Genomic DNA, 10,979 nt, shown 5'->3' on the forward strand with positions numbered 1-10,979 from the left:
TTAAGGAGTACAGGTGCTTATAAGAGGCACCACAGACTATCAGGCCTGAAGGCAGAAGTCCTCTTTTTAACCACACAACACGTCTAGCATGGGCAAACTTCCCCAGGCTGTATCACTAATGTAGCTCAACCTGACATGGAAGGGGCCAACTCAAAGGGTGAGATGGGTATCTCAATCTCTGTACCTATTCATTCAGCCTCTCTCTGCCCAGACTTCCATTATCAAACACCTGTCCATTGGGAAGACTATCAAAAATATTGCACATATCACCAAACAGCCACCAAATTGCAACTACTTTCCTTTAGTACCATCCTGGGTTGGATTTAGACCGGTGATCTAAAAGTGAAAGGTTCTATGTCACATGATCAACCCTTTGCGTGGTCCATTCCTTCCGACCTACAACATGTAAACTGACCTAGTGTGACCTTGAACAAGTCCCCTAATGTGCAATTCAATTTACTCAGAGAGCAATAAAGTGGGTGAAATAATACTTAACGGTGGTGTCATAGAACTTAATTTACTAATAAGTTTCCCAGCAATTGCTGATGATCTGCAGATGACTCTCTGGTCACATGGTGCTAGCTCTCTCCTTGTTTCCATCTGAGAACGAAGCAGAACTCATAGTGCTCTTGCACCAGAGCTCACTGGTTACCATGGTCTATGACTGCAGCCATCACCAGTTCTTCCACCCATAACAAGCCCACTGATGCCACCTACAGCAGGTTTGAAGCTGTCCTTTGTACTGTCTTCTCTTCCCTGGCTCATACCACAGGCCTCCAGAAAACATGGCCTTTTGGTCAGTCTCCTCTTTCTTCCTCTGTCACTTACTCACTGTGAGCCTTCCCATTGTTGTCTTCTGGTTCCTGCCCTCTGCTCTCATCACTCAGTCCTACCCACATCACATTAACATCTCCACCTTTCCCTTTCCTGTCTCCTCTACTCCAGTCCTCCTTGCAACTCCCCTTCTATTCTCTACCTCTGACTGCCACTCTTCCTTTTTTATCTCTGGTGACCGACCTCTCAGTCCAGGCCCAAACTGGTATCCTTTCTCTCCTCCTCTCACATTCCTTCAGACCTGCTCCTCAGGCTCTGCTCCTCCCAATTCTGCAAGCCCTGCTTGATACTCAGCCTCTTTCGTCCTACTCCCTTCCTTCATGTGCTCTTTGGGCTATCATCTGAAGAGATTATGCCAAGGAGAGTAACAGAAGCCTTGTCTTCTCTCATTCCCTCTGATCTGAAGGCTGAGAGATCAGCGAGGGAAACCTCTTCTTCCCACAACCACTTTGTCTCATTTGGAATTCAGTTTGTCTACCTCTTCTCCCTGGGAGTCATTTGAAAATTCTCAGAAAATTTATTCTGTGCCCAAAGAGGAAGAGCAGCAAGTTTGGGGAGGATTCACTGTAGTCTTCATACATAACAAAGTGGTTAAATTCCTGCTTTAAGTGCAAGTCAGTGCAGGTTTTCACAATGGCATTATGAGTACTACTTCCATAATGTGCTGCAATGCCTCAGTACAAAGGGATGTAATAAGGACAGAATTTCAGCCCTAACTTGGAATTCCTTTGCCTTTGTGAGCTTGTCATCCAGCTCTATCGGAACATGCTGCAGGTTTTTCTTCTTTGTGGTTCAATAAATAAATAGAGAAGAGATTTTCAATCTGTGTCATATTATTTCTGTCTCACAGTATGTTTTATTCTTTGTTTCCTTTTTGCCTTTGCCAACCACTGTCTTTTGTCTGGAGAGGAGGAAATGTAACTGGCGGCTGGCTACCTACACAGCCAAGAGATATTTCTTTTCAGTCAGTAAGCGATGACACTAACTTCCCCTCTAAGGGCACAGATCTTCAAGTGCAAAAATCTCAGATCTCAGAATTCTCTCTCAGCAATCTGGCTGCCTCTTGCATTTTGTTTTGACTTTGCTAACCTTTCCTTTGTTTTTATGCATGCTTATGATTCTCATGTGGTGAGAATATACTAAATCTATAACATATTGGAGGAAGGAAATTTTGTCACTGGAGTATATATAACTAAGGTGACCAGATGTCCCAATATCATCAGGACCATCCTGATATTAGGGGCTCTGTTTTATATACACAACTATTGCCACCCTAAAAAAAAAGTGTCCCAATTTTTCACACTTGCTATCTGGTCACCCTATATATAAATGTGTGCCTAAAATGCCATATCATATTTTCGTTGATAAGCCGTGCTGCAAATGGCTTAAGATTTCAAATACAGATATTTAGAAATTAGTTAGAGGGGGGATGGCCTTGGGGTTAAGGCACTGGACTGGGACGCAGAAGATCTATATTCAGTTCTTGGTTTTGCCACATGCTTGGACAGGTCACTTAGTCTCTCTGTGCCTTGCTTCCCCATCTGTGAAATGGGGATAATACTCCCCCCTCACTAGATCTTTTGTCTGTCTTGTCAGAATGGCCCAGTTCTGCACTATGGTCTGTGCAGACAGAATGCACTGACTTCAGTGGGGCTTGGTGTGGGAGCAGCAGTCCACTTGCACAGATGACAATGCAGGATGGGATCCTTAGATTGTCTCTATGTACTTAGAGAATGCCTACTACAGTAGGGCCCTCATCTTGGGTGGGGTCAGTCGGTTCTGTGACAATACCAATAGCCATTAACATTTAACAAGGTTTCATGAAGTACTAGAGCCTTGAAAAGATTCAGCAAAAATAAAACAGGTGTCCTTAGGCTGTTAATACTGAAAAATTTGTGTACTTTAATATTAAATGGCTCCTCATTCTTCTTATAATGGTTTTCAGTGGAGACTGCAACAGTGGTGTTCTTCTCTGGATATGGCTCTGTAAAACTAGAATAAGGGATTATTCTATGGCAATGACTCCATATCAGATATGCTCAGTTTACAAGCAAAAAGGGATGCTTGGGGTTTGTTGTTGGTTTGTAAACTCATAGGGATAACAAAAAACACTACCTAGAAATTGAAAAAAAAAATCAAGCTGTGTTCTGGGTCCTGCAGCATCGTTAGTACTTTCGCAGGATCCTCAGTGACACCTGGGCAGCCCCACAGTCAAACTCCCCTCTCACTTATATCTGTGCCAGCCCCGTGTCTACAAGCCAATGGTACAGGTGGAGGTGAAGGTATGATTTGGTCCTGCAGTTGGATCTTAGGCCCTGGTCCTGCTCCACAGTCTTTAATTCAAGGACTTGCACCTCCTCATGGAAGACAAGAGCCTGCATTTTTCAACCTAAAGATTATAGTAATGCTAATTCTTGCATTTATAACAGATCTCTCTGGCGTGCATTTCAATTCCTTGAGGATTATTGGCGGTGGTACACAGTACTGACTAACTCAATACTTGTGTATTGACAGTTTGTGTCCTCTTATCACAAAGTATGACATTTTAAGCTGTCAAGCAAAGCCCAAGAATAAGCATGAGGAAAAACTGTGCAATGTTGTGGAGATAGAGACAGGACACAGACCACTTGTATTGCTTAGCTGTGGTCACAGCACTGCCTGCCTACATAGAGCTATGATGCAGTGAATCGATGCAGATCACAAACCTACTGGCCACTGCCACGCCATTCCTGCAGGAATCCCTATTTCCCCCTCTGCTTCTATGGTGGGGAGGGTGAACTGCCCCACAGCTAGGCGCTCCCCCCACCCCCCAGGGCATTTTCTATTTCCCCTCACAAATACTATAGAAATGTGGTGATCCTAGTGTATTTCTAGACTTCTTTGCTGTGCAAGGGGACACAGGACTTGGCTTAATGGGATTATTTACTGATGGGTTACAAATAATTGTGCATGTTGACATGTAATTGATAATATGTCTGCTGATATTGATTAAATAAGGAGTAAGATGTTGCCTGTTTTCTGTATGGCAGTTAGCCTATTAATTTCTGGCTGCCTGCAGTATCTTAGCATCTCGTAGACTGAGGGACTGCCAGAAAAAAGCCTTTAAGTGAGTGAGGATAGCATGAAGTGATCAGGTAAGGAATAGGCTTAAGAAATATGGTTCAAGTTTGATTTGACAAACATCAAACAAACCGACCACCCCTCCCCTTCCATCTTCTCCCCCAGCCCATTAAATGGGCTCAATCCTGCTTGGAGAAGTGTTGCAAAGGAAAGCAGCTTCTGAGATCAGGAAAGTTTTACTGAAGTTTGATTTCTTCCCCCCAAAGCAGGGCTGGTATTAGGTGTCTGCCAGATCCAACGTCATATTTCCTTTCTAAGGATGCTCCGTGCCAAAGGCCATCTTTTTTTTTAAGTTATATTTACTCAGGTAACACAAATTTAATAAGACTAAAGGAAAATGACAGATACAGATGACTGAAGCTAGTGGGGAGGTGATCAGTGCCTAGTCTGCAGCTTGGAAGGGAGTGAGGATATTGGCCATGCCACTCTCTGATACCCTTGTGTGCCTGGACCAGTGTAAGTGGTTGCAGTGTTCCCCACTACTCCTTCCTTTTAGCAGGCAAACAGGGGCAAGGAATGAGGGGAGCATTACCATCACACTGGGGTCAGCATTGCTGACCCAGTACTGAAGGTGCTGCAAGATGCTGCTTGCTCCCAATAGAGCAAGCAGGAGAGGAATGGTAACTCAGGCAAGCCAGTGCCCCATGGGGCTAGTTGTGGGATGGAGCGGCCTTTGCTCGGAGCAATGCCCAAAGTTACAATCTGGCCCTGTGTGCCAGACATATCAAGCCCCTCAGCATGCTCAGCTATTACACAACGTGGGATGGTCACATGTGGAACAAAACAGTCTCACCTTGATACTCAGGTTCTGATCTTACAAACATTTGTGTCCCAGCAGGAGAATGGACTTGTGTTAGGAGATACATGAACAAAATACAAGCAGCTGAAATCTGGTATATGGAATGCAGGCAGACACTGGCCTGCGTAGTTAATGCTTTTATTTTCCCCCATCACATCAAGTGGTGTTTTCCCCCCTGGGTTCAAGCTTTTATTTAGACTACAGGCAGCAGAGCCACATGGTCACAATGGAAAAGTTACAAGGTTTGACCTCTGGCTAATACAGTATAATGAACAGAAGCTAAAACCAACGGACAAGCACAGGGATACTAAGTACCTTTAAAGCTGCAGAAGTAGCACAGGTGCTACGGACTGTATACAACTCCTTCATGAGGTCCCAAGCCTTTTGACTGCAATTATGAAAGCACTGTAGAGAGGGGAGAAAAACAGTGTATGCGCCAGTTTGTATCATTCTCTTTTTTAGGATTAATCGTCTAAAACTACCATACATTAAGCCACAGTCAGTCCTGTAATGCTCCCATGAAAGTAATGAACATTCTCCTTGTGTAAGGGCTGCAGACTACTCGCCATCATCACCAATGCACCAGGTGCTAGGAGAGGCAGGTATCAAGCACCACATTTCTTACTGAAAGGCCATTCATCAAACCAAATTGTCCCTGGAAGTTAAGGGCTGTATTCAGACCCCACTTTTGCTACTGCAAAATGGCAGGGGGAGGAGGAAGGGGGAAAGGGTGGTAGAAGACCTTCCCTCTGCCTTCCTGTTCAGGAAGCAGCAAAATTCTTGCACCTTGTCCTTGTTCAGGCAAGGGGTGACATTGGCCCTGCTAACAGTTCTGGACACACTGAAGGGCATAGGCTGGCCAAGGGTTTAAGCTGACTTGTGGAAACTTTATCTGCTTGTCTCTTACCTGCATCACACCCTGCTTCCTCCTCTCCAGCTATGCCACTAGCTCTCCCAGCCACTTGTTCACTTCCCCTGCAGCCATTTCTGTGCCTTCTTCCATGCTGTCCTGTGTACATAATGCCCTCCCCCAATCTCATCCGCAAGACTGCTACCCTGTCCCCTTTTAGATACTTCCTCAGGACCCTCTTCCTCACTGAGGCCTTACAAATCAGTAGCCAATTAATCAAGGCTAGACTGGGATGTAGCTGACTGCCATTTCTATCCATTCATATTCTTTTTTTTTTTAAATGGGTATGTTATATAATGTACATAATATTGGATGTATTTTGATTGAGTCCCTCTCACGCTTATCTTCCAAGTGTTGATTGTTGTCTTAGATTGTAAACTGCATGGAACAGGGACTGTTCCTCACAACTAAGGTCTCTGGGCCCTACTGCAGTAGAAACACTGCCTCATAAGGTACCAGCAGGGTTTGCCATTCATGTACATGCAGAGGGTGCCAGTTGCTGCCTTATGTCACTATGTGGGCTACCCACCTTTGGTGGTGACAGAGCAGCGGGGACTGCAGCCACAATTCCCCCTTCTCCGCAGGTCAGCGGGGAGTGGTTGGAGCTTTGACTCCACCTCCCTACACACTGGCTAACCCAGTTGAGCTGGTGCACAAAGCCAAGTAATCTGCACTAGGGAGAAGGATGGTACAGATTTGTTTCTGGTGGGGAATTAGAGGAGAACCAAGGCTGGCATTATAGCTGGGTGTTCCTGGGGCAGCACAGCTACGTGGTGCCCCTTACTCAGGGTGTGTGGAAGCTCTGCCATGAAAACAAAACCCCTCACAAGACTGGTTTGGGTTTTTCTGGTTCTTGGTATTTTACCAAATCATCTTGGTCAAAAAACAGATGTGACTGATATTTATACCTTTTATTGCCTCCAGAATGGAGCTGGTAATAGCTATTCCACACCTCCAAATACATACGGCCTTTACTTTTTAATTGGCTCCATGTACAACTACCCTAAGCGCTTGAACTGTTTGTACACCTATGCTGATACTAGATAGAAAAGCCATCGTGTATCAACCCAGAAGGCAAAGTCTCAAAATAACTCTGGTATATGCGTAGAGAACACATTTAAAATAAAACACTCAATTGACAGTTCAAGCCTTGCAGCACTTGCCAGTGGATGTTCTCCAAGCAGGAGGTGTTCCAAGTCAGCATAGCACATGGCTAAGATAGCCTGCTTTCCATATTGTATTATCAGAGCGTCTTCCAAAAGCTTTCCCACACAACAAAATGTCACCAAGAAGGTTTAACTCCAGCCTCTATATCACAGGCTGCAGCTACAACTGGAGTTACTGCACTGTTGGCAGTGGAAGCTATCACTGACAAAGTACAGTTTGGGATCAAGCAAGCAAAAACTTTCAGGGGCAGGGCTGCTTACTTGATACTATGTACGTCTGTCTTTCATGACAGATTATTTTTGCAAGATGAACACAGTTTACAGCAGCATCTTTGGCTTGAACTAGTCTAGTCTGTAAGGGCCCGGTTCTCCATCCCTTAACTGATGTTAAGCCAATGAAATTTGAGTTACGTTGACGTACAACTCACACAGAAGAGTTGAGAGTCAGAGTCAATGTAACAACGCAAAAATGGCACCTTCTTAACTGTGTCAGGGGTATCCCAGTTCGCTATGTGGTCCCCAAATCCCAAGCCCCACTTGCTCCTTTCCACATCCTTTGGGGAAACAAAACTTAACTGCAGAACTAGATACCCCACTCAGACATAGCACCAATGATTGGCCTGATTCACAGAGGCTGTGACTTTCTATGGATTCAGCTAAAGAGACAGGCTCTTGAGCTAGAAGCTATAATAGTTTTGCTTTTGGATCTAGAGGTACCCATTTTATTCCCTGGTGCATCAGCATCACATGAATGAGGGCTCATCCAGTATTCAAATGGTTGTGGGCCTTTGACATTCAGGACGCACGTCCTCTAAGGGTAGTATGTAATCCATTGGTCAGTGTGTATTACAGCCTCACCTTTTCGCTGGACCCACAAAGAGTTCAAGTCTATTACAGCTCCTAAACACAGAGATTGGCTATTTAGCTCAAGTTGCAGCGACTCATGCTTTTGGATCAGCAGGTCCCTGATTCAATTCCCAGGGTATCGGCCAAGATGGCATTGGCAGCTATCATCTTATTCTCAAGTCACTGGTTGTGACTCCAGTTACAGCTGAATGGAGTTTTGCACTTAACTGTACAAACACACACAAAATCCACTATACGAGTATATACACCTATATTGTAGACTGTTCAATGACTTTGACCTTGTATGATTTCCTAACAGCCTACAATCTGCATCACACAGCAAACTGGAAATATACACATTTTCCTTATATAAAACACAGTGAGCAAGATCCTCAGCTGGTATAAATTGGGGTAATTCCACAGAAGTCAATAGAGATGCAGCAATTTACTTCAGCTGAGGATTTGGTCCATGTCATCATCCTTTAAGCTTGAACTCATTTTCCAGAAGCCCAGCTGTTACTAGCTCTTTAGAGTCTAATTTAATCAGGTCATACTAACTTTACACACACTTACACTATACTCGTATTCAAACTTTTATCTTGGTTAAACAGCAACTGCTCTTTAGAATAATTAGACCACCCCAGTCCTACCAAATAAATACAGTGTGCATCTATAAAGGATGCAAGTACTGGTTTTATTTTTTTACTCCTTACAGTAACACTCTAATGGCTGAAGCAAGATCACTACCGGACTAATACTTTCAAAATGTCACGTTCCCACAGAATAAAGCAGAGTCCCAGAGGGGTTTACAAAATTCCAAGCTTCATTTTTGATTCCCTCAGAGGGACAAATCCTGGCAACCTTTCTGAATGATTTAAAAGACTTCTGTTGCCACACACTAGCACATCTAAGCACCAAGGAATCCTGAACTATGTATTTTTCTATGTACAATGAAGCTTTAAAAGCATCCACAACAACGAAGACTTGTTCCGCAGACAGACTAAATCCAAAATGGCAGCAACCGTCTGTTAGGGTGGGTCTTCTCAGCTCCCTTGATGCAGGATCCCACAGTTTTAAAGTGATATAGTACTATAAGCCATCCTTTAGTAACATGGGCCATATACTCATGAGAATGGCACATTCATCATCCCCCAGCTTCATCCATCCGTCTGCTTTATCATCTATTAGTCAACGAGAGAGAAAGAAAGAATTCGTGATGGTGTTTAAAGGTTCTAATGGAGTGAGTTTGGGATCACTGCATTACTCATGAATGATGAAACCACATGTCAGTTCTGCAAGTCATTCCAAATGTGTGCTAACAAAGACTTACACCACTCCATGCCTTGACATATTGTGCTTCAAAGTTTTCAGAACATTTCTAAAGAACCTTTACTTATGTTTTAAAAGAAGTTTAAATAAAAATAAAACCACTAAAACTAATCTATTTTTCATCTGTAAAACCCAGGTTACCTTAAAACAATGAGTCCAGCTGGTCAAGCCTTGTAAGAAAATGTATTAATATTTTTTATAATGTCTAAAAATTACCTGCAATAGTTTTTCTATCCATCAGAATGTTGTGGATGTAAATTCCAATATCTTGTAGGCTACCAGAGATAAGGGCTACAAACCACCGGCTTAAAGCAATGCAGTTTTCTGGGGTGGGGAAGGAATCTGGTCACTTGGAGACAATTCCATAGTTCAGAGAACTGGACATTTGTTTGAAGCTACTCTGAATTATGGAACATTAGTTGGAAGGAGCTGGATTGGCAGCTAGAGGGTGGGTGAGGTTGTCAAAGATGCATGAAATATGCCACTTATATACATGTGATAAATTAGTCATAACCTCAATATGTGTATAGATGGTGTTTGTGTTTATACACCCTCCCCAAAACACAGTATACACATCATATCATATGCACTGAAGCTATCTATGCTAATAAATATTGAATACACACACAGCGGAATTCAAGTTCAGCAGAAACACAGATGAAACTAAACCTCTCTGTATTTGTACATTTTCCACAGGCTTTTTCCCCAGTGTGGGAGCCAAAATGAAATGGGAATGGGTATTTCCTTCACTGAAACACTCTAAGAGGAGGTTTACAGTTGGAGTGGAGGTGACATACTCACGCTAGCCCTATGAGAGCTATCATGCTAAATAATAGTAGTGTAGCTGCAGGCACTCAGGCTAGCTGTCTGGGTACGTAACCATGGCGAAATGTAATGGGGTGCACTCACCTCCTGGTTGAGCGTGTATGCCTCTGCAGTTTCTTCTCAATTTCCTCTACTCATGGCTCTCCCTGTCAGTTGCTGCACTCATCAGGTGGGTCTTCAGTGATTCAGCCCTCTGGCCAAGTCACACTCTGCCCATGTGTGAAAGAAACCAATTCCTTCCAGGGAACCAATCCAAGATGTCCCCAACGTCCTCCAGCCCCTTTCCCTGGGCTCAGTCTTTAACTAGTCCTGCACGGCCCATCACAGTACCCTCGCTTGGTCTAGCTAGGTTGGAAGTCTCCTACTCTGAAACTGAGCAGTGTCCCAAGGGCTTCTTGGCTGGTGACTTCTTGCCTCTACTGGAGTCCTGAGTGACCCTATCCTTCCTGCTGAGCCATCCCTCCAGGACTCAGTTTTCTGACCACAACTCCCAGCTGAATCAGTCCCTGTGCAGCACCCGGGGGTGCTATATTTCTAATTCCCTTCCTTAGGTCACAGCCAGTTCCCCCCTGTGGCTGGTGGTGGGGACCCAGACTCACCTACTGTTCCGGGTCCCGGCCTAGGGACCCTTTAAGTATAGCAGCCTCATGCTACATCCCTTTAGCAATTGCTGCTCTATGCTTCCCTTGGCCACTTTCCCATACCTTGTCTTAATTGAGTCCCAGCAGCCAGCCAGAAACTATTCACTCATCCCTCCCTCCCCCGAGTTCCTGCCAGTAACTACCTACCTTAGCCCTTACAGCTCCCACAGCCAGTCAGGAACACCTCTTGCTCCCTTGAGCCCTGCTAGCAGACTGAACTCATAGCCCTGCAGCTCCTTTTATATGGGCCTGCTGGGCCCTGATTGGCTGCTCTGTAGCCTCTCTCATTGGCTGCTTCCCCTGCAGCCACTCTAGCCTGCTTGGAGGACCTCTCTACTGCTCTTTTCCTGGGACAGATGTGGCAGGACTCTGAGGGGTCAGCATAGGTGTGTACTCAGCCTAGGGTGATTAGATGTCTTGCCTTTATAGGGATAGTCCCGATATTCAAGGCTTTGTCTTATATATGTGCCTGTTATCCTCCACCCCCATCCTGATTTTTCACACTTGCT

The 10,979-nt window shown here is 44.5% G+C and overlaps 1 long non-coding RNA gene across 1 annotated transcript; it reads right to left on the reverse strand.

The window, feature by feature from the left end:
• Positions 1 to 5,440: 5,440 nt before the first annotated feature.
• Positions 5,441 to 10,734, reverse strand: LOC123378792. The gene is made up of 3 exons (XR_006582733.1): positions 10,618 to 10,734; positions 9,914 to 10,038; positions 5,441 to 8,856 (listed from the first exon to the last, which is right to left on the reverse strand). It is a non-coding gene; the product is annotated as an uncharacterized LOC123378792 (long non-coding RNA).
• Positions 10,735 to 10,979: the final 245 nt, after the last annotated feature.

This window comes from Mauremys mutica, chromosome 10 (assembly GCF_020497125.1).
Source record: "Mauremys mutica isolate MM-2020 ecotype Southern chromosome 10, ASM2049712v1, whole genome shotgun sequence".
Classification (NCBI taxonomy): domain Eukaryota; kingdom Metazoa; phylum Chordata; order Testudines; family Geoemydidae; genus Mauremys; species Mauremys mutica.